Here is a 25,463-nt window from a genome sequence, read left to right on the forward strand (position 1 = left end):
ATATCCAGCAAAACTCTCTCTGAAATATGAAGGCAAAATTAAGATATTTACAGATAAACACAAGTTTAGAGAATTTGCAAAAACCAAACCAAAGCTACAATAAATACTAAAGGATATTGTTTGGTCAGTGGACCAATAATATCAGATATCAGCACAACACAAGGTCACAAAACAGAACGTCCTGATATCAACTCAAATAGGGAAATCACAAAAACAAACAAATTAAGATTAATTAAAAAAAAATACACAGAACAGGGAATCATGGAAGTCAATAGGTAAAAGATCACAATAATCAAAAAGAGGGACTAAATACAGGAGGCATTGAACTGCCATATGGAGAGTGATACAAGGCGATATAGAACAATACAAGTTAGGTTTTTACTTAGAAAAATAGGGGTAAATAATAAGGTAACCACAAAAAGGTATAACAACTCTGTAACTCAAGATAAAAACCAAGAAAAACGTAACGACTCAACTAACATAAAGTCAAGCACTATGAAAATGAGGATCTCACAATTTACTAAGAAAAACGTCTCAGCACAAAAAAGTATGTGGAAAAATGAAATTGTCAACAACACACATAAAAAGGCATCAAAATGACAGCACTAAAAACTTATTTATCTATAATTACCCTGAATGTAAATGGACTAAATGCACCAATAAAGAGACAGAGAGTCACAGACTGGATAAAGAAACACGATCCATCTATATGCTGCCTACACGAGACACACCTTAGACTTAGAGACACAAACAAACTAAAACTCAAAGGATGGAAAAAAGTATATCAAGCAAACAATAAGCAAAAAAGAAGAGGAGTAGCAATATTAATTTCTGACAAAATAGACTTTAGACTTAAATCCACCACAAAGGATAAAGAAGGACACTACATAATGATAAAAGGGACAATTGATCAGGAAGACATAACCATATTAAATATTTATGCACCGAATGACAGGGCTGCAAGATACATAAATCAAATTTTAACAGAATTGAAAAGCGAGATAGATACCTCCACAATTATAGTAGGAGACTTCAACACACCACTTTCGGAGAAGGACAGGACATCCAGTAAGAAGCTCAACAGAGACACGGAAGATCTAATTACAACAATCAACCAACTTGACCTCATTGACTTATACAGAACTCTCCATCCAACTGCTGCAAAATATACTTCTTTTCTAGTGCACATGGAACATTCTCTAGAATAGACCACATATTAGGTCATAAAACAAACCTTTGCAGAGTCCAAAACATTGAAATATTACAAAGCATCTTCTCAGACCACAAGGCAATAAAACTAGAGATCAATAACAGAAAAACTAGGGAAAAGAAATCAAATACTTGGAAAATGAACAATACCCTCCTGAAAAAAGACTGGGTTATAGAAGACATCAAGGAGGGAATAAGGAAATTCATAGAAAGCAACGAGAATGAAAATACTTCCTATCAAAACCTCTGGGACACAGCAAAAGCAATGCTCAGAGGCCAATTTATATCAATAAATGCACACATACAAAAAGAAGAAAGAGCCAAAATCAGAGAACTGTCCCGACAACTTGAACAAATAGAAAGTGAGCAACAAAAGACTCCATCAGGCACCAGAAGAAAACAAATAATAAAAATGAGAGCTGAACTAAATGAATTAGAGAACAGAAAAACAATTGAAAGAATTAACAAAGCCAAAAGCTGGTTCTTTGAAAAAATTAACAAAATTGATAAACCATTGGCTAGACTGACTAAAGAAATACAGGAAAGGAAACAAATAACCCGAATAAGAAATGAGAAGGACCACATCACAACAGAACCAAATGAAATTAAAAGAATCATTTCAGATTATTATGAAAAATTGTACTCTAACAAAATTGAAAACCTAGAAGAAATGGATGAATTCCTGGAAAAACACTACCTACCTAAACTAATACATTCAGAAGTAGAACAACTGAATAGACCCATAACAAAAAAAGAGATTGAAACGGTAATCAAAAAACTCCCAACAAAAAAAAGACCTGGCCCGGACGGCTTCACTGCAGAGTTCTACCAAACTTTCAGAGAAGAGTTAACACCACTACTACTAAAGGTATTCCAAAGCATGGAAAATGACGGAATACTACCCAACTCATTCTATGAAGCCACCATCTCCCTGATACCAAAACCAGGTAAAGACATTACAAAAAAAGAAAATTATAGACCTATATCCCTCATGAACATAGATGCAAAAATCCTCAACAAAATTCTAGCCAATAGAATCCAACAACACATCAAAAAAATAATTCACCCTGATCAAGTGGGATTTATACCAGGTATGCAAGGCTGGTTTAATATCAGAAAAACCATTAATGTAATCCATCACATAAATAAAACAAAAGACAAAAACCACATGATCTTATCAATTGATGCAGAAAAGGCATTTGACAAAGTCCAACACCCATTTATGATAAAAACTCTCACCAAAATAGGAATTGAAGGAAAATTCCTCAACATAATAAAGGGCATCTATGCAAAGCCAACAGCCAATATCACTCTAAATGGAGAGAACCTGAAAGCATTTCCCTTGAGAACGGGAACCAGAGAAGGATGCCCTTTATCACCGCTCTTATTCAACATCGTGTTGGAAGTCGTAGCCAGGGCAATTAGGCTAGACAAAGAAATAAAAGGTATCCGGATTGGCAAGGAAGAAGTAAAGTTATCACTATTTGCAGATGACATGATTATATACACAGAAAACCCTAAGGAATCCTCCAGAAAACTACTGAAACTAATAGAAGAGTTTGGCAGAGTCTCAGGTTATAAAATAAACATACAAAAATCACTTGGATTCCTCTACATCAACAAAAAGAACACCGAAGAGGAAATAACCAAATCAATACCATTCACAGTAGCCCCCAAGAAGATAAGATACTTAGGAATAAATCTTACCAAGGATGTAAAAGACCTATACAAAGAAAACTACAAAGCTCTACTACAAGAAATTCAAAAAGACAGGCTTAAGTGGAAAAACATACCCTGCTCATGGATAGGAAGACTTAACAGAGTAAAAATGTCTATTCTACCAAAAGCCATCTATACATTTAACGCACTTCCGATCCAAATTCCAATGTCATATTTTAAGGGGATAGAGAAACAAATCACCAATTTCATATGGAAGGGAAAGAAGCCCCGGATAAGCAAAGCACTACTGAAAAAGAAGAAGAAAGTGGGAGGCCTCACCTTACCTGACTTCAGAACCTATTATACAGCCACAGTAGTCAAAACAGCCTGGTACTGGTACAACAACAGGCACATAGACCAATGGAACAGAATTGAGAACCCAGACATAGATCCATCCACGTATGAGCAGCTGATATTTGACAAGGACCAGTGTCAATTAACTGGGGAAAAGATAGCCTTTTTAACAAATGGTGCTGGCATAACTGGATATCCATTTGCAAAAGAATGAAACAGGACCCATACCTCACACCATGCACAAAAACTAACTCCAAGTGGATCAAAGACCTAAACATAAAGACTAAAACGATAAAGATCATGGAAGAAAAAATAGGGACAACCCTAGGAGCCCTAATACAAGGTATGAACAGAATACAAAACATTACCAAAAATGATGAAGAGAAACCCGATAAGTGGGAGCTCCTAAAAATCAAACACCTATGCTCATCTAGAGACTTCTCTAAAAGAGTAAAAAGACCACCTACAGACTGGGAAAGAATTTTCAGCTATGACATCTCCAAACAGTGCCTGATCTCTAAAATCTGTATAATTCTGTCAAAACTCAACCACAAAAAGACAAACAACCCAATCAAGAAGTGGGCAAAGGATATGAACACACATTTCTCTAAAGAAGATATTCAGGCAGCCAACAGATACATGAGAAAATGCTCTCGATCATTAGCCATTAGAGAAATGCAAATTAAAACTACGATGAGATTCCATCTCACACCAGCAAGGCTGGCATTAATCCAAAAAACACAAAATAATAAATGTTGGAGAGGCTGCGGAGAAATTGGAACTCTCATACACTGCTGGTGGGAATGTAAAATGGTACAACCACTTTGGAATTCTATCTGGCGTTATCTTAAACAGTTAGAAATAGAACTACCATACAACCCAGAAATCCCACTCCTAGGAATATACCCTAGAGATACAAGAGCCTTCATACAAACAGATATATGCACACCCATGTTTATTGCAGCTCTGTTTACAATAGTAAAAAGCTGGAAGCAACCAAGGTGTCCATCAACGGATGAATGGGTAAATAAATTGTGGTATATTCACACAATGGAATACTACGCATCGATAAAGAACAGTGACGGATCTCTGAAACATTTCATAAGATGGAGGAACCTGGAAGGCATTATGCTGAGCGAAATTAGTCAGAGGCAAAAGGACAAATATTGTATAAGACCACTATTATAAGATCTTGAGAAATAGTAAACCTGAGAAGAACACATACTTTTGTGGTTACGAGGGGGGGAGGGAGGGAGGGTGGGAGAGGGTTTTTTATTGATTAATCAGTAGATAAGAACTGCTTTAGGTGAAGGGAAAGACAACACTCAATACATGGAAGGTCAGCTCAGTTGGACTGGACCAAAAGCAAAGAAGTTTCCGGGATAAAATGAATGCTTCAAAGGACAGGGGAGCAAGTGCGGGGGTCTGGGGAACATGGTTTGCGGGGACTTCTAAGTCAATTGGCAAAATAATTCTATTATGAAATCATTCTGTATCCCACTTTGAAATGTGGCGTCTAGGGTCTTAAATGCTAACAAGCGGCCATCTAAGATGCATCAATTGGTCTCAACCCACCTGGAGCAAAGGAAAATGAAGAACACCAAGGCCACACGACAACTAAGAGCCCAAGAGACAGAAAGGGCCACATGAACCAGAGACCTACATCATCCTGAGACCAGAAGAACTAGTTGGTGCCCGGCCACAATCGATGACTGCCCTGACAGGGAGCACAGCAGAGGACCCCTGAGGGAGAAGGAGATCAGTGGGATGCAGACCCCAAATTCTCATAAAAAGACCAAACTTAATGGTCTGACTGAGACTGGAGGAATCCCGGCGGCCATGCTCCCCAGACCTTCAGTTGACACAGGACAGGAACCATCCCCGAAGACAACTCATCAGACATGAAAGGGACTGGTCAGCGGGTGGGAGAGAGACGCTGATGAAGAGTGAGCTAATTATATCAGGTGGACACTTGAGATTGTGTTGGCAACACTTGTCTGGAGGGGGGATGGGAAGATAGAGAGAGAGGGAAGCCGGCAAAATTGTCAAGAAAGGAGAGACTGAAAGGGCTGACTCAAGAGGGGGAGAGCAAGTGGGAGTAGGGAGTGAGATGTATGTAAACTTATATGTGACAGACTGATTGGATTTGTAAACCTTCACTTGAAGCTTAATAAAAGTTATTAAAAAAAAAAAAAAAAGAGCTGAACAGAAGATTTCAAAGGGCAGCTTACGAAGCCAAAGTAACATAGTATGATGACATGTGAAAAGACCTGGCAGTAGAAAACCAAAAGGGAATAACACGCTCTGCATTTCTCGATCTGAAAGAACTGAAGAAAAAAATCAGGCCTCAAGTTACAATATTGCAGGATACTGTGGGGAAAATATTAAACGATGCAGGAAGCATCAAAAGAAGATGGAAGGAACGCACAGAGTCACTATACTAAAAAAAAATTGGTCGATGTTGAACCATTTCAGGAGGCAGCATGTAATCAGGAACCCATGGTACTGAAGGAAGAAGTCTAAGCTGCACTGAAGGCTTTGGTGAAAAACATGGCTCCAGGAATTGACAGAATACCAGTTGAGATGTTTCAACAAATCGGATGCAGTGCTGGAAGTGCCCACTCGTCTATGTCAAGAAATTTGGAAGACAGCTGCCTGGTCAATTGAATGGAAGAGATCCATATTTATGCTGATTCCCAAGAAAGGTGATCTCACTGAATGCTGAAATTATCTAACAATAGCATTAATATCACATACAAGTAAAATTTTGTTGAAGATCATTTAAAAGTGGCTGTAGCAGTATAATGCAGCAAGCAGCCATAAGTTCAACCTGGGTTCAGAAGAAGACATGGAACCAGGGATATCATTGCTGATGTCAGATGGATGCTGGCTGAAAGCAGAGAATACTCGAAAGATGTTTACTTAAGTTTTATTGACTCTGCAAAGGCATTTGACTGTGTGGATTGTAACAAATTGCAGATAACACTGGGAAGAACAAGAATTCCACAACACTTAATTGTGCTCATGAGAAACCTGTACCTAGAACAAGAGGTGGTCCATTCCAACAGAAAAAGGGGAAGCTTTGTGGTATAAAGTCAAGAAGGGTGTGCTTCAAGGTTGTATCCTTTCACCATACCTGTTCAATCTGTATGCTGAGCAAATAATCTGAGAAGCTGGACTCTATGAAGAAGAATGGGGCATGACGATTGGAGGAAGACTATTAACAACCTGAAATATGCAGATGACATAACCTTGCTTGCTGAGAGCCAAGGGACTTGAAGCACTTACTGATGAATATCAAAGACCATGGCCTTTGGTTTGGATTAGAGCTCAACATCAAGAAAACAGAAATTCTCACAAATGGACCAATAAGCAACATCATGGTAAATGGAGAAAAGATTCAAGTTGTCAAGGATTTCATTTTACTTGGATCCACAATCAACACTCATGGAAGCAGCAGTCAGGAAATCAAAAGACACATTGCATTGGGCTACAAAAGACCTCTTTAAGGTGTCGAAAAGCAAAGATATCACCTTGAATACTAGGGTGCGCCTGACCCAAGCCATGGTGTTTTCAATTGCCTCATATGAATGCAAAAGGCAGACAAGGAATAAGGAAGCTGAAGAAGAATTGATGCCTTTGCATGGTGGGGTTGGAGAGGACTACATATGAACTGCCAAAAGAAGGAGCAAATCTGTCTGTGAAGAAGCACAAACAGAATGCTCCTTAGAAGCAAAGATGGCTGGACTATGTCTCAAATACTTTGGACACCTTACCAGGAGGGTTTTGTCCCTGGAGAAGGGCATCATGCTTGGTAAAGTGGAGAGTCAGCAAAAAAGAGGAAGACCCTCATTGAAATGGAATGACACAATGGCTGCAACAATGGGCTCAAGCAAAACAAGGATTGTGAGGGTGGCGCAGGACCCGGCAGTGTTTCATTCTGTTGTAGGTAGGGTCACTATGAGCTGGAACCAACTCGATGACTCCTAACAACAACAACATACTTTACCAAAAATTAAATGTTCTGTGCTTATGGTACCTCTTTGAGTCCCGCAGTTATTGGCTATTATGGCCTTCATGATTCCATTTATTACTAGGTGTTTAGTCATCTTTAATCCAAGTTACTCCAATGATTCATAAATATTACATTCTCTTTTCTTTTAATTCAATTCAAAATGTGATTGAAGAGAGAATTTAGGGCTCAAATTTGTCAGTATATCCTAGAAGTAAATAAATTTTCACTGTAAGAATAGTGTAGTAGGACAAACCGGCACTCTCCAGTTACTATGTAGTGCTGTCCACCTGCTCTCCAAAAGTCGCACACTGAAAATATTCAGCAAAGCCTCCAAACATGAATCACAGTAAAGGATATCAGTTATTCATGCTATTGGTGTTTCTATAACATGTGCATATTTTCTTATCCCTTCCGCCAAATACCTTCTTTGGCTTCCATAAAACATTTTTTTCTGTTTTTTCCAGCCTCATTTCTTCTTCCTTGTCAGCCTCCTTTGCTATGTCTGCCTCCTCTAACAACTTGTTTCATAAAAAAAGAATTAGTTTGCTAATAACTTTATAGCCAATATGACACTCTTATCAAATTTCATTATGTGTTTCTGAAAATTTATTTTTGAAAATACGTTATTGTTTTATAAAGTGTACATACCAAGTTTCTCTATGGGCAAAACAGATGTTTTTAAATACTTTTTGCAAATTTTCAGCATAAATGACCTAGAATTACAATTAGCCTTTCGACTGTGCCTTATATGTGGATAAAGACTAGCAACTCACCTTTATCTTCTTTCAATTTTGCTGAAAAACAAAAGAGACAAACTTTTATGGAAGAATAATGTGAACTAATTTTTAATCAATTGTTGGTTACATATTTTTGCAATTAATGCTTCCTTATAATATCGTTCATAGTCATCATATGGTGTAACGAGGTTGTGTATGTGAAATGCTTCGAACTTGACCACAACTGCGTCTATGTGAAATGGAATTAAAAAAAGACGCTTTCTACTTAGCCTTTACAAATCAGTTTTCTTCCATGTTCTCGTGTTTTTCTTTTTCTTTTGTCATTTCCATTTACTGAGCCAATTAATTTTTTTTTTCAGAGATTGCGTTTATTGGGATAACCAATTGCCCCTGCCCCTTATGTTGACCAGACAGTTCTTTCCAAGATGAATGATTTCGGCATCTTTGTCAATATCAGTTAATCCCAATTACAGGGATTTCCTTCTGACTCTCAATTATGTTCCATTGATCAAAGGTCAGTGTGCCTCTCCTTATGCCAGAGCAACAGTGTAATGATAACTGCAGTTCTTTAATATCCTTTAGAATTGAGAAATAAAAACCCTCTGTTTCTTTTTCTTTATTATTTTGGCTATCCTAGGTGTTTTGCATTTTTATACTCCCATTGAATTACGCTATATGGGTTAGTATAGACTGCTTGTGTTCATAAACACCATCAATATAATGTGGTCAGGTTATATATCATCTGTGTACGAGAAGATATGATTTTTTTTTTTAAATGCTTCCCATGAGTTCGATATTTGCTAAGGGCTTCATGTAACCACTCATTTATTGCTGGCAAAGTGCTGCTTCTCAGCTTACAGAAGATGTGAGAATCAGAGGGTTCAATAACATGTAGAGAATTTCCCTCATTTCAGAATATGGAAGAAGAAGTTGTTGTTAGCATCATTAAGGATGACGAAAAGATGACACAACAAAGGTAAAAGAGGGATGGGAAAAGGGAGTTAATTGATGTGAGAATTAAAAGAGGAGATAAATCAATAACGGCAAGTTGTAATATGATAAGAATAAATGAAAAGCAAGAGAGAAAATTATACAAAAAAGTTATATAGTGAAATAAAAGGACTAAAAAAGAGGAAGGAAACAGAAATCACTGTAGCAAAATCGTATCTTACAAACAAATTAATTGCCCTTAAACTTTACCATTTTCTTTCCGAAGTCGATCTGAAAAATAAAAAGACTAATATGAGAGTCACTTTGAGACAGAAACAAAACAAAACAGAAACAATACAAAATGAAATACTTGACCAAAAACTTTGTATCAAAGGTATATGTAATTCATTAGCCACACTGAGTGAAAAAACCTAATATATATTTTCCAGGTTTTTCACTGTAAAATCTATGGAGGTCAAGCTCTACTTTAGAAAGTAGATGAGATTAAGAACTTTAAATTTATTGTGAATAAAATTTATAATCTCCCAAAATGACCCACTGAAGTCTTCCTTAGAAATAATATCACTTTAGATGTCAATATCATCATCGTCACCACCTCCACCACGATTGGCCCTGACTTTTAGCAAGTGCCCTGGTGGTGCAGTGGTCAAGATCTCGGCTGCTAACCAATGCACTCGCTACTCATCGGAAACCCTATGGAGGAGCAGTTCTACTCTGTCCTACAGGGTCAGCAAGGTTTGTTTTTGGGGGGCTGGAAGTGTTTTTTCTGCACTGGGCTCAGTACTATGTGCAAAACAAACAGCATCAAACTGGTCATCAGTGGTGCTCAGGGAGTAAATTATTATGATAATGGAGAAGAGGAATCAGATTGGAGAGCAAAAATCCATAGCTTACTGAGTTTGCTGCAGTTGTTTATTCCAGCTTTGGAATTGTATCCAAAACTAATCTGTCTCCAAATTTGGTTTCATCCTCTAGGCTGTTCTGTTTGCCGTATTATTGCCCTGTCATACAGTGTCATAAAAAAAAAAAAAAAAAAGCTTTCCATGTCCTGTATTAGAGGACTTAGTAAAATAACAGATTTTACTTGGAATCAAGTTCACATTCAGAAAGAAGGCTATTTAAAAGGAAACTGGGTGGAATTCGTCAGTGGATTTGACTCCCGGTTGATTAGTAATCCCAAGGTGTTGATATCTATGTTCTCACGTAGGAGTGTTGCTCTTCCAATGGCATTGTTTATAAATGGATGAAAACATGTCTCTCACCATTCTCTTCTTTCAATTTCTCTGAAAAACAATAAAAAGACAAAAATATATGAAAAAACAAATAGAAACAATTTTAAAGGAAGGAAGAGAAGTTCAAGTACATTAGTTTACTCATGGAGAAATTTTTATCTTTAATACCAAGATGTCCTTTTCTCTGCTGATATAGTCAAGGACTGACATTAATTATATGCTTTGTTTTTGTGTGAAGATAAAAAACCTACCTTCCCCTTCCTTCATTTCTCTCAAAAACGGATCTGATAAACTTTTAGAAAATTTGGAAAACAAAGTGGACAAAAATTCATTAAAGAATAAATTATAGCAAATTACAAAAGGAGTGAATGAGTTCCAATTAGGTTGATTTACGAGGGAGGAACATTTATTCTTCATAGTGTCAAAGTATTGATAACCTCGCCTCCAAATTGTCTAAATATCAGTGACCTTTTTTTTTAACCTAAGCCAGATTAGAAGCATAGTTTTCTTCCTCCATTTTATTTGAAATCAAATCAGACAAATATCCCTTAGAATAAATTGAGACAATTTACAATTGAATTAAAAGAGCTTCAAATCAGTGAGGTTATTCATTCTATCCTTTATATCTGGATGAAGATAAGACATTAATCTTTTCTTTCTTTTCTGAAAAAAATTATAGAAAAATAGTAATTTTCATAATTGACAAATTCTTGCTCCTATTTTGTTCACCAAGTCCTTCCTTCTCTCACTTACCCCCTCTAGTATCATTCCCCTTCAATTCGAAGAACTTCCTTCAGTATTGCTTATAAAGAAAGTCTGCAGATAATTCCCTTGGTTTCCTTTCAGGCAAGAATGTCTTTATTTTCTCTTCATCCCTGAAGTACGATTTCACTGGATATGGACTACTGTGTTGATAATCCATTTCTTTCAGAATTTTAAATAATGTTCCTTCACTGTATTTTTGTTGCCACGATTTCTGATGTGAAATCAGCTGTTATTTTTATTCCTCATTCCCTTGGAGGAAAGGTGTTGTTTTCCTCTAGCTGCTTGCAAGGTTTTTTTTTTTTTTTTTTCTTCCTTTGACTCTGGTTTTCAGAAGTTGGATTGTGCTGTGTCTAGACATGGTTATATTTAATTGTATTGTATTTAGAGTTCAGTGAACTTTTGAATGCTTGAATTTAAATCTTTTACCAAATTTAGAGCCTTTTGCATTCTTTCTTGAAAAGCATATTACCCAATTTCCTTCTCTTTTCCTTCTGGTACTCCAGTAGTATGTGTATTAGAACTTCCAGTATTTTACCACAGTCCCACAAGAGTTTGTTCATTTTTAAATGTATTTTCTCTCTGCTCTTCAGAAAGGAAAATTTCTATTGATTTACATTTTAATGTCCTCTTTTGTCCTTTTTTACCTCCTTTTGCTATTGATTCAATCCAGTTGTTTTAAAAATTTAGATATTGCATTTTTTAGTTCTAAAATTGTGATTTGAAACTTCCAAATTTTTGTTTCTTAGGGCGAATTTCTAACCCATTCAGTTCAACTACATTTTCCTTTACTTGATACAACATGGTTATTGTAGTCTTTGTTTGTTTGTTTTGCTGTTTTTCTTGTATACACAGAGCCATCCTTAAGATTTTCTCTGATTCCTCTAATGGTGAGATCTTATCTCACTATACCACAATAGCGACTGCAAAAAATGTACAAAAAAGTACGACGCTGTTAACTAGATAACAGACTTTTTCAGTTTTCACTGGATTTTTTATTAGTCAATCTGTGTGTGTAGGTGTCTGCGTATGTAGAAATATGTGATTTCCCTGTGTTACTGAGTGGAAACCCCAGGTTCTTGCTTGGCATGACTCCCATTGGCCAATGAGGACGAGACCAAGGTTGGAAAATAAGAAAGGCACCTTTATTTCATTGTACAGGGAAAAGGTTTTAGAGCTGCTGCTGCCAAGCTCTGTCTCACTCACCTATAGATACAAAAATATTCCATCACTATAAAGTGACATCCTTTTATTCGCACATTATAGTTGTGCCATAAATCATCCTTGCGCTTGTAGCAACCACTACTCTGTTCTGTTTCTATAGTTTTCTCAAAAGGAGCTATGTAAGTTAAATCATACAATATATAAACTTTTGAGATTGATTTTTTTTACTAAATATAATGCCCTCCGATACTCATCAAGATGGTTGCATGAAACAATAGTTTGGTCCTATTTATTCTACTTATAGCTTAGGAGTATTCTATTCTAATATTCTCTGGGTGGCAGAAAAGGTTAAGCACTTGGCTATCAGCTGAAAGGCTGGTGGTTTGAATCCACCTCAGAAGGAAGGCCTGGTGGTCTACTGCTGAAAGGTCACAGCCATTGAAAAGCCTATGGTGTACAGTTCAACTCTGATACACACGGGGTCCCTGTGAGTTGGAATCAGCTTGACAGCAACTGTTTTGCTTTTTATGTCATTTTATGAATGCACTACAGTTTGTTTACCAATTCATTCTTTGAAGGACATATGGATTATTTCCAATTTTTTGCTGATAGACTACTATCGACGTTTGTGTACAAGTTTTCTATGAATGTAAATTTTTATTTCTCTGGAATAAATTCCTAGGTACATGGTAGCTGCTCATATTGTAAGTGTAGGTGTAGTTTCAGAAGAAACTGCCAAATAATTTTTCAGCGGGTATACCGTTCTGCATTCCCACCGGCAATGTTATAGATTTGGCTTCTTTACATTCTCACCAGCACTGGGTATTATCACAATGTCTTTGTTTCAATTTTACCTGTTCTAATAGGTGTAAAATGCTCTCAGTGTGATTTTAATTTTCATTTCCCAGTGGCTATTGATTTTGAACCTCTATTCGTGCACGTATTTGCAATCCATGTCTTCTCTTTGGTGAAATGTCTGCTCAATTCTTTTGTCTGTTCTTAATTTTTGCACGCTTTGGTTTTATTATTGACGAGTTTTGATGAATTTTTGCATAATGTATCCTTTTCCAGGTTTTTGCTTTCAACCTAATGATATGATCATGTTTAAAGTGAGTCTCTTACAGACAGCATAGAGTTTGGCCATATTTTATGTACCCTACCAAACTCATTCTTTTCATTAGTGTAGCTATACCACGTATATTTAGTGTAATTTTTAATATATTAGAGATTTTCAATTATTATTGTTGCTTCTCTAGTTATATAGTCTTATTACTGGTTGCCTGTATATTGTGCCACTTCTTTTTGGCCTCCATGGGTCCCAGTAAGAAATCTGCTGTTATTTCAATCAGTTTTTTTCCTTAGGTAATATGTAATTCCTCTCTAGCTGCTTTCAAGATTTTCTTTGTCTTTAATATTCAGAATCATATTTATGATGTGGCTTTATGTGGTTTTCTTTAGGTTTATTTTTCTTGGGTTAATTGAAGTTCTTAAATGTGCATATTTATACCTTTTCCCATTATCTCCTGTAGTATTTTTGTTAGCCCCACTCTTTTCCTTTCATTCTGATACTCTGATCATACAGCTGTTAGATCTCTTCCTATTGTACAAAAATCCCTGAAACTGTTCATTTTTTTCTTTGTTGTATGTTTTCATGTTTGAGTTAGGTAATTTTATTGATGTGTCCTTGAATTCACTGTTTTTAGTCTTCTGTCATGTCCAATTTACTATTGAGCCAATCCAATGACTTTTATTCAGTTTATTGTATTTTTCAGTTGTTTGATTTTTTTTAATCTTCTAATTCTTTCCTAGGTTTTCTATTCTTTATTTGTTTTAATAGTGTCCATAATTGCTTCTTGAAGCATTTTTATAATTTCAGCTCTCACATCCTTGTTGGATAATTCAAACATCTGAGTCATCTCAGTGTGGCACCTGTTGATTGTCTTTCTAATTCAAATGGTGACTGCCTTTGTTCTTGGTATGAAGAATGATATCCCAGTGTATCTTGGATCATTTTTATATTAGGTTGTGAAACCTCAGACCCTATTTAACTTTCCTCATAGTCAGCCACCCTATTTTTGTGTAGCACACCTATCCAGGTTGGGGTGGATATTTAGTTTCCTGTTGGGGCCTTCTTACACTGCCTCATGGAAGCCAAATGCTGACTTACACTGGCTGGTTGTTAATTATTGGGATGTACTTTCAGCTTGGCCTTGGTCTCACTAACACTTTTCTTCACATTTCTTCAGTATATCATCAAAACTTCTAATTTTAGCAACTTTATTTTTAAAAGATAAATTTGAAAGTGACATCAGCCACTCTTAGAGCAAATTCCAAGTAAATTTCAACAATTTTTACTTTAAGAAAAACCTTTCTGATGATGCAACTGATTCTGGATAGTTCCTGGAAATATTAAAATTATTTTATAAAGTGTGGAAATATTTGAATATATTTCCAACAAATAATTTCAAAGCATAAAATTTAGTACTTCTAGAACTGATGATTCTACTAGAATGATTTTTCTAAAAATACATAACCTTTCAAAAGTCAAGTTAATGTAAGTATGAATTTAATTTTAAATATAAAGTTTTGAACAATTTTATTGAGCTATGTTTTATATGAGTCAGAACCTACTCCACAGCAATGGGTTTATGTTTTATACATAATAACGTTTATCCATTTGAAGTGTACTATTTAATGACTATTAGTAACTTTACTGACCAATGCAACTGTTGCCATAAATCAGTTTTATAATATTTTCACCCCTCCAATAGGAGTTCTTATGCCCATTTACGGTTAATTTCCATTCCCAGTCCCAACCTTAGGCAACCACTAATCTGTCTCTATTCATTTCTCTACATCTCTGTCTCTATGGCTTTTCCTTTTGTGGACATCCCATATAAATGGAATCAGAAAATATTTGATCTCTCTTTTCTGGCTCCTTTAAATTGGCATAATATTTAAGAAAATGTTTTTTAAAAACTACCAATGCATCCATGACATTGCATTCTTTGGTAGTTTTTTCCTGTGTTGATAAACACTATTCCATTCTATGGATATATCACATTTGCCTATACATTTGATAAACATTCACTATTTGATGGGCATTTAGGTTGCATTCAGTTTGGGGCTGTTATGACTAATGCTACTATAAACATTTCCATGCAAGTCTCTCTATGGACTTATGTTTCACTTCTTTTGGGTAGATACCTAACAGTGGAATAGCTGGATCAAATGGTAGATTTATGTTAAATGTTTTGAGAAACTCCTAAACAGTTTTCAAAAGTGACTGCAGTATTTTATAGTCCCACCAGCAATGTATGAGGATTACTGTTTTTCTACAGCCTCACCATCATTTGCTATGGTTTCTCTCATTTGTTATAGTCGTTCTAAACCAAACAAAAACCAAACAGTTTGTCATTGAATTGATTCCGACTCATGATGACTCTATGGGACAGAGTAGAACTGCCCTTAGGGTTTCCAAGGAGAAGCTGGTAGATTACAGCTGCTGACCTTTTGGTTAGCAGCCAAACACTTAACCACCACACCACCAGGGCTGTGAAACGGTATCTCATTATGGTTTTAATTTGCATTTTCCTAATGATTAGTGGTGTTAAATGTCTTTTTAAGTGTTTATTTGTTGTTCATTGATGAAATGTCTGTTCATATTTTTGCCTGTTTTTTATTGAGTTTTTCCCTTTATTATTGAGTTGTAAGAACTGTTTCTATATTCTGGATACAAGTCTTTATTGGATAACAATTTTTTTTTAATTTCAAACATTTTATCCCAGTATGTTGTCTTTTTACCTTCTTAATGATATCTTTTAAGGTGCAATTTTTTTTTTCAAATAGTGACACATACATAATAAAACATACAGCATTTCATCAATTTCTACATGTATGATTCAGTGACATTGATTACTTCTTCAAGTTGTGCAACTAGTCTCATTTTTTTCCCCAAATTATCACACTGCCATTAATGTACCTTTAATGCACTCTTAGCAAAAAAAAAAAAAGTTTTTCCCGCTCTCTCCTACCCCTAACAACCACTACTTGGTTTTGGTTTTTATCATTTGCTTATTGCATATAAGTGATATCAAACAGTATTTGTCCTTTCGTACCTTATATTTTGCTCAGCATAATGTCCTCTAGGTTCATCTATGTTGTGACATGTATCAAGACTTCATTTTTCTTAGTGCCTGCATAACATCCCATTGTATGTATATACCACATTTTGTTTACCAGTTCATCAGCTGGTGGACATTTTTGTAGTTTCCACATTTTGGCTACTGTGAATAGTGCTGTAATGAACATTGGTGTACATGTGTCTGTTCAGGTTGCTGCTTTCAGGTATACATAAGAGTGAAATTGTTGGGTCATATGTCAACTCAACGGCACTGGGTTGGTTTCGGTATGGTAGTTCTATGTTCAACTGTTTGAGGAACAACCAAACTTGTTTTCCACAGTGGCTGTACCAACTTACATTGCCACCAGGAGCAGTGGAAGTTTCCTGTTTCTCCACAACCTCTCCAACATCTAATGATTTCTATTTTTTTTTTTTTTTTATCATTCCATTCTTATGAGTGTGAAATGGTAACTTATCATGGTTGGAATCGACTTGATGACAACAGGTTTACTTTTTTTTTTAAAGCTAATGAAGGAGCCCTAGCTGCACAGTGGTTAAGCTCTTGGCCACTAGCCAAAAGATCAGCAGTTCAAACTCTCAAACTGCTCCATGGGGGAAAGATGTGGTAGTCTGCTTCCTTAAAAATTATAGTCCTGGAAACCCTATGGGGCAGTTCTACTCTGTCTTATAAGGTCTCTATGAGTGCGAATCAACACAATGGCAACAGTCTTGGTTTTTTGATTGGCTAATGACTTTTACCATCTTTTCATGTGCTTGTTTGCCATTTGAATATCCTCTCTGGTGAAATATCTATTCAAATCCTTTGCCCATTTTTTGATTCAGTTGTTTGTCCTATTAAGTTGTAGAAGTATTTTATAAATTTGGGATATTAGACACTTATCGTACGTGTGGTTTCCCAAAATCTTCTCCGACTCTGTAGGCTGTCTTTTCACTTTTTTGATTAAGCCATTTGATGCGCAGAAGTATTTCATCTTTATGAGGTCCCATTTGTCTATTTTTTCTTTTGCTGCTCACACTTTTGTTGTTGTATCTGACAGCACATCACAAAAACCTAGGTCCCACAGCTTCATCCCTAAGTTTTCTTCTATGAATTTTATGGTTTTAGTTTTCACGTTAAGGTCCTTGATCCATTTTGAATTGATTTTTGTGTATGGTGTAGGGGTCGCCTCCTGCTTCATTTATCTGCATGTGTAAATCCAATTTTCCCAGCACCATTTATTGAAGAGAGTCTTCTTTCCCCCACTGGATGGGTTTAGTGCTCTTGTTGAAAATCAGTTGGCCATAGATGCATGGATTTATTTCTGGGTACTCAATGCTATTCCACTGGTCTCTAAATCTATTATGAACCAGTACAGGCTGGTTAATAGACCTATAGACCATATTGCATTGGTCTATAAGTCAATTATTATCGAGCAGCTTTACAGCATGTTTTGAAGCCAGGAAGTGTGAGTCCTCTGCTTTATTCTTCTTTTTTAACTTTGCTTTAGCTCTTAGGGGTAACTTGCCATCCGTATAAATTTGAGGATTGGCATTTACATTTCTTTCTAGGAGGCTGTTGGAAATTTAATAATGATTGCATTCAATTTATAGATTGGTTTGGGTAGTATTGATGTCTGAATTATATTAAATCTTACAATCCAAACGCATTCATTCTTTCCCCACGAAATACGATGTCTGTTGTGGATGTTTCATAAATGTTTTTTACCAGTTTGAAGAAATTTCCTTCTCTTCCAGCTTTTTTTTTGTCATGAATAGGTATTGAGTTTTGCAATTTAAATGTCTATTGATATTATCATGTGTTTTTTTTTCTTTATTCTATTAGCTTTGCATATTACATAGATTAATTTTCTGATGTTAATTTAACCCTCTATTCTGGGAAGAATCCTGTTTGGTCCTGTTATATAATCTTTTTATATGCTGTTGGATTTGATAATATTTTGCTGAGTAATTTTTACATCTATTTTCATGAAGGATATTAGTTTATAGCTTTTCTGCCTTTGGTATTAGGGTGACACTGGCCTCACAGATGAGTTGTGAAATGTTCCATACTCTTCCACTTTCTGGAGCAATTTGTGCAGTATTGGTATTATTTCTTCTTTAAATGTTTGATTAAACTTACAGGTGAAGCCATCTAGGCCTGGAGATTTCTTTTGGCAAAATTATAAATTACTAATTCAATTTCTTTACTTTTTATAGGTCTATTCAGATTTTCAATTTCTTCTTGATTCAGTTTTGGTAATTTGTGACTTTCTAGGAAGTTGTCCATTACATATAAGTTGCCAAATGTGTTGGCACAATGTTGTTGATAGCATTCCCTTATAACCCTTTTAATTTATGGGGGGTCAGTCAGTGGTGATGTCACTTGCGTTGTGCCCAATTTTTGTGATCTGTGATTCTTCGCTTTTTTCTTGATCAGTCTAGCTAACGGTTTGCCAATTTTATTGTTCTTTATAAAGATCCAACTTTTGGTTTCATTGATTTTTCTTTATTTTTTCTATTTATAATTTACTTAATTTCTTCTTTAATTTTACTATTTCTCCTTTCTGCTTTCTTTTTTTAGCTTTTGTTTGCTTTTCTTTTTTCATGATTTTCATGATAAAGTCTTAGAATGTTGATTTAAAACCTTTCTTCATTTTTGTGATAGATGTCTACAACTATAAATTTCTATTTAAGCACTGTTTTAGTTGCATCTCATGAATTTTGATCTGCTGTGTTTTTATTTTCATTCATATCAAAATATGTTCTTTATTTTCTTTGACCAATAGGTCACTTATCAATGCACTGTTAAGTTCCAAATATTTGTGAAGTTCCCTAATTTCCTTCTGTTGTTGATTTGTAATTTAATTCCCTTGTGGTCAGAAAACATATTCAGTATTATTTCAATCCCTTTACATTTACTAATATTTATTTGTGGACTAGCATATTGTCTGCCCTTCAGAATATACCATATGAACCTGAAAAAAAAAAAGAGTATTCTTATGATATTTTGTAACTACAGAGTTACTATTTTGTTCTTTTTATTAATTTCTATATCTTTACTTACTTTTTTTGGTGAGATATTATTGTCATACTTTCCTTTAGCTCTTTAAAAAATATAGCTTATTTTTAACTTTGAACATACTTATAATACCTTATGCAATCTCTTTGTCTAGTAAGTTCAACATCTAGAGATAGTTTCTGTTGACTCCCTTTTTTCCTGTGTGTGGGCCATACTTTCCTGTTTATTTGTGTGTGTCATAATTTTTGGTTGAAAACAAGACTTTAAAAAAAAAAATACCTTGTTGACTCACAGTGTATTCAAGTTACAATGAACTGCACTTATAACCATCTTTTTTTCTTCTTTTTGTACACTTTATCATTAGTAATATTACTACATGCAGTGTTGCAACTCAGAATTTGCAGATGTTATCATTCTCAGATGTTCACTCGCAGATGTTCAGAGATCAGATTTTATAAAGATACTAATAATAAAAGCCAATAATAATGCAAACTAAAAAAAGAGAGAGAGCTAGGTATTTGACTTATGTCAGAACTTCTTCTGACTGAGTCATCAGAATGGGCACTGTCATAAGTCAGGAAAGTTGTAAGTCAAATATTGCCTGTATAAGGTGCCAACTCTGGAAATGAAATCCTTCCAACTTCCCAGTAATTTGGTTATTGCTGATTTTGTCATTGCTGTTGCCTTTGTTGTGTCTATTTTTTGTTTGTTTATTGACTTTCCTTGACTAATTCTATGATGCCTGTACTCCCTTTAGTGTATAGCCAGTGAAGTCTGTGCTTGGTTAGCTTATTGGTCAGTTAATGATTGGTCAGAGATTTTCTTAAATGCCATTAGCCAATATATCTTCTGATCTTTGTTGAGGAGCCCTGAGTGTGTCTTCACCACCTCCAAAACTCCCAGTTGCTGTCAAATTGAACCGAACTCATGACAACGCTATCTGTGTCAAAGTAAAACCGCTCCATAGGATTTTCAATGGTGTTTCTTCCTAGGTGCCTCTGGGTGCTAACCTTTCAGTTGGAAGCCAAATGTGTTAAACATTTGCACCATTCAGGGGCTCCTATCTTTATGTAGTGTCCATCTTTACTCCTGGTTTTACACAAAGATAAAAGGGTTAATCCTCCAAGAATACACAAAAATACTTAACATGTATGCGTTAAACAACAGAGCATCAAAATATGTGAGGCAAAAACTGATAGAATTGTAAGGAGAAATAGACAAATTCACTATTATAGGTAGAGATTTCAACACCCCTCTATCAGTAACTTACATCTATATCAGGCAGGAATTAGTAAGGATATCATTGACCTGAACAGCACCATCAACAAACTGGATCTAATTGACATTTATAGAATACTTAATCCAACAAAAGAAGAATACACATTCTTTTCAAGCTCACATGGAACATTCACCAAGATAGACCACATTCTGGGTCATGAAATATACCTTAACAAATTTTAAAAGAATAGAAGTCATACAAAGTATGACAACAGTAGACTACAGTAGAATTAAAGTAGAAACTAATAACAGAAAGATAGCTGAATAAACACCACATATGTAGCAATTCGACAGCACTGGGCACTGGGTATGTAGCGATTAAAAAACACACTTCTATTAACAGTTTGGTCAAAGAAGCATCAAGAAAATTTAAAAAAAAAATTAATTGATAACAAAAATAGAACTTACCATAATTTACAGGATGCAGCAAAAGCAATGTTTATTAAGAAATATATACCACTTAATGCATATATTAGAAAAGAAGAAAAATCTGAAATTGATAATCTAAGTTTTCACCTTAGGAAACTTGAAAAAGAAGAGCAAATGAAATCCAAAATGAGCAGGAAAAAGAACGATTAAGGTAAGAACAAATATCAATGATATAGAAAAGAGAAAATTAATTTAAAAAAATCAGCTAAAGCTAATTCTCTAAAAATATCAATAAAATTTAAAAAATCCGTAACCAGGTTAAACAATAAAATAGAGAAGACATGAATTACTAATAATAGAAATGAAAGAGAATCCACAACTACTGATTCCATTGACATTAAAGGGATTGTTGGTGTTGTTCGGTGCTGTCGAGTCAGTTCCGACTCATACCAACCCTATGCACAACAGAACGAAACTCTGCCCGGTCTTGCACCATCCTCACAGTTGTTGTTATGCTTTAGCATATTGTTGCACCACCATGTCAATCCATCTTGTTGAGTGTCTTCCTGTTTTTCACTAACTCTCTACTTTACCAAACGTCCTTCTCCAGGGACTAATCCCTCCTGATCACATGTCCAAGGTGTAAAACAAACTCTGTCCATCCTTGTTTCTAATGAGAATTCTGGTTGTACTACTTCCAAGACAGATGTGTTCGTTCCTTTGGCAGCCCATGGTATATTCAACGCTGTAATTCAAAGGCATAAATTCTTCTTCGGTCTTCCTTGTTCATTGCCTAGCTTTCACATGCATATCAGGCCATGGAAAACACCGTGGCTTGGGTCAAGTGCACCTTAGTCTTCAAGGTGTCATCTTTACTTTTTTAACAATTTAAAGAGGTCTGTTGAAGCACATTTGCCCAGTGCAATATGTCATTTGATTTCGTGATTACTGCTTCCATGAGAGTTGATTATGGATCCAAGTAAAAGGAAATCCTTGACAACTCCAATCTTTTCTCTGTTTATCATGATGTTGTTTATTGGTCCAGTGGTGAGGATTTTTGTTTTCTTTATGTTGAGGTGTAATCCATACTGAAGGCTGTGATCTTTGATCTTTATCAGTAAGTGCTTCAAGTCCTCTTCACTTTCCTAAAGCAAAGTTGTGTCATCTGCGTAACACAGGTTTTTAATGAGTCTTCTTTCAATCCTGATGCCATCTTCTTCTTCGTATAGTCCAGCTTCTCAGATTATTGGCTCAGCATACAGATTGAATAAGTGTAGTGAAAGGATACAACCCTGATGCACACCTTTCCTGACTTTAAACCATGAAGTACCCCCTTGTTCCTTTCAAACGAGCACCTCTTGATCTATGTGTAGATTCTTCATGAGCACAACTAAGTGTTCTGGAATTCCCATTCTTTGCAATGCTATCCATAATTTGTTATGACCCACACAGATGAATGCATTTGCATAGACAGTAAAACACAGGTAAGCATTTTTCTGGTGTTCTCTGCTTTCAGCCAAGAGCCATCTGACATTAGCAATGATATCGCTGCTTCTATGTCCTCTTCTGAATCTGGCTTGAATTCTGGCAATTCCATGTCAATGTACTGCTGCAACCACTTTTGGGTGGTCTTCAGCAAAATTTTACTTTCATGTGGTATTAATGATATTGTTTGATAATTTCTGCATTCAGTTGGATCACCTTTCTTGGGAATAGGAATAAATATGGATCTTTTCCAGTCAGTTGGCCAGGTAGCCGTCTTCCAAATTTCTTCACATAGACAAGTGAGCACTTCAAATGCTGCATCCTTTTGTTGAAACATCTCAACAGGTACACCATCAATTCTGGAGCCTTGTTTTTCACCAATGTCTTTAATGCAGCTTAGACTTCTTCCTTCAATACCATGGATTCTTGGTCATATGCTGCCTCCTGAAATGGTTGAACATCAATTCTTTTTGGTACAGTGACTTGTGTTCCTTCCACCTTCTTTTGATTCTTCCTGTATTGTTCAGTATTTTGCCCATAGAATCCTTCACTATTGGAACTTGAGCCTTGAATTTTTCCTGCAGTTCTTCCAGCTTTAGAAATGCTGACGGTGTTCTTCCCTTTTGGTTTTCTAACTCCAGGTCTTTGCATATGTCATTATAATACTTTACTTTGTCTTCTCTAGCCACTCTTTGAAATCTTCTGTTCAGCTCTTTTACTTCATCATTTCTTCCTTTCACTTTTGCTTTTGCTACTCTATGTTCAAGAGCAAGTTTCAGAGTCTCTTCTGACATCCATTTTGATCTTTTCTTTCTTTCATGTCTTTTTAATGACCTCTTCCTTTCTTCATGTGTGATGTCCTTGATGTTATTCCACGACTCTTCTGGTCTCTCGTCATTAGTGTTCATTGCATCAAATATATGCTTGAGATGGTCTCTAAATTCAGGTGGGATACGCTCAAGGTCGTATTTCAGCTCTCACGAACTTGTTCTAATTTTCTTCAACTTGAACTTGCGTATGAGTAATTAACAGACTGTCCCACAGCCAGCACCTGGCCTTGTTCTGACTGATTACTTTGAGTTTTTCCATCATCTCTTTCTGCAGATGTAATCAATTTGATTCTTGTGTATTCCATCCAATGATGTCCATGTGTATAGTCATCATTTATGTTTTTAAAAAAAAATGTATTTGCAGTGAAGAAGTCATTGGTCTTGCAAAATTCTAATTATGTGATCTCTGACATCATTTCTATCACCAAGGCCATATTTTCCAACCACCAGTTCTTCTTATTTGTTTCCAACTTTTGCATTACAATTACCAGTAATTATCAATGCATCCTGATTGCGTGTTCTGTCAATTTCAGACTGCAGGAGTTGGTAAAAATCTCCAGTTTCTTTATCTTTGGCCTTAGCAATTGGTATGTAAGTTTGAATAATAGTGGTATTAACTGACCTTTCTATAGGTGTATGGATATCGTACTGTCACTGATGGTATTGTATTTAAGGATAGACCTAGAATTTTTTTTTTTTTTTGGCAATGAATACACCACCATTCATCTTCAGTTTGTCATTCCCAGAATAGTAGACCATATGATTTTCCAGTTCAGAATGGCCATTACTAGTTCATATCAGCTCAGTAATGCCTAGGATATCTATCTTTATGCATTCCATTTCATTTTCAATTTTTTAAATTCATGCTTTGTACTTGCTGTGTTCTGATTATTAATAGGCATTTGCAGCTGTTTCTTCTCATTATGAGTCATGCCGTATCAGCAAATGAAGGTTCTGAAAGCTTGACTCCATCCACATCATTAAGGTCGACTGTACTTTGAGGAGGCAGCTCTTCCCTGGCCATCTTTTGAGTGCCTTCCAACCCGAGGGGCTCATCTTGCAACACTATATCAGACAATGTTCTGCTGCTACTCATAAGGTTTTCACTGGCTAATTCTTCTCAGAAGTAGACTGCCAGATCCTTCTTCTGGGTCCATCTTAGTCAGGAAGCTCAGCTGAAACTTGTCCATCATGGATGACCCTGTTAGTATTAGTATAACGATGTCATAGCTTCGAGCATCACAGCAATACACAAGCCCCCACAGTATGGCAAACCGACAGACTCTTGGGGAATTAAAGGGATAATAAAGGAGTATTATGACTGTCTCTAAATTCACAACTTGATAGTGTAAATAAAATAGACCACCTCCTTGAAAGACACAATTTGTGAAAACTCACACAAGAAGAAATAGGTAATGTGACTAGCTCTATATTCATTAAATAAATAATCATTAGCCTAGCCTTCCAAAAAAGAGAAGAAAGTACTAGACCCAGACAGATTCTCTGGTGAATTCTATCAAACATTTAAGCAAGAAATGATACCAGTTCATCACAATTCCTTTCAGTAAAATTATACACCATGACCAAGTGGGATTTATTCCAGGTATGCAAGACTGGTTCAACATTGGAAATTCACTAATATAATCCATTACATCAACAGGCTAAAGAAGAAAAACCATATAACCATATCAATAGATGCAGAAAACATATTCAACAAGTTCCAACATGCATTCATGCTGAAAACACTTAGCAAACTAGGAATAGAGGGGAACTTCCTCAGCTTGAATAAGAACACCTACAAAAAAACTGCAGCTAACATCATACTTAACGGTAAGAAACTAGATGCTTTCCTCCTAAGATTAGGGGGAAGGCAAGGATACCTTTCTCACCACTCTTATTTAACATCATACTGGAATCCCTAGTTAATGCAATAAGGCAAGAAATGGAAATAATAGAGACATAGGCTGGGAATTAATAAATAAAATTGTCTTCGAAGATGACATGGTTGTCTATGTAGAAAACCTCCAAGGAATCAACAAAGAAAAGCCTCTGAAACTATTAAGCTATTACAGCAAAGTTGCAGCATACATGGTTAATATTCAAGAGTCAATTGATTTCCTACATACTCGCAATGCACCACTGGAATTTAGAATTAAAAACACAAACTATTTACATTAGTGCAAAAATGAAATATGTGGGTGTAAATTTAACAAAACATGTACAAAATTTGTATGAGAAAACTATAAAGCCCTGATTAGAAAAACTATGAAACTCTG

This window comes from Loxodonta africana, chromosome 1 (genome assembly GCF_030014295.1).
Source record: "Loxodonta africana isolate mLoxAfr1 chromosome 1, mLoxAfr1.hap2, whole genome shotgun sequence".
NCBI classification, from domain to species: domain Eukaryota; kingdom Metazoa; phylum Chordata; class Mammalia; order Proboscidea; family Elephantidae; genus Loxodonta; species Loxodonta africana.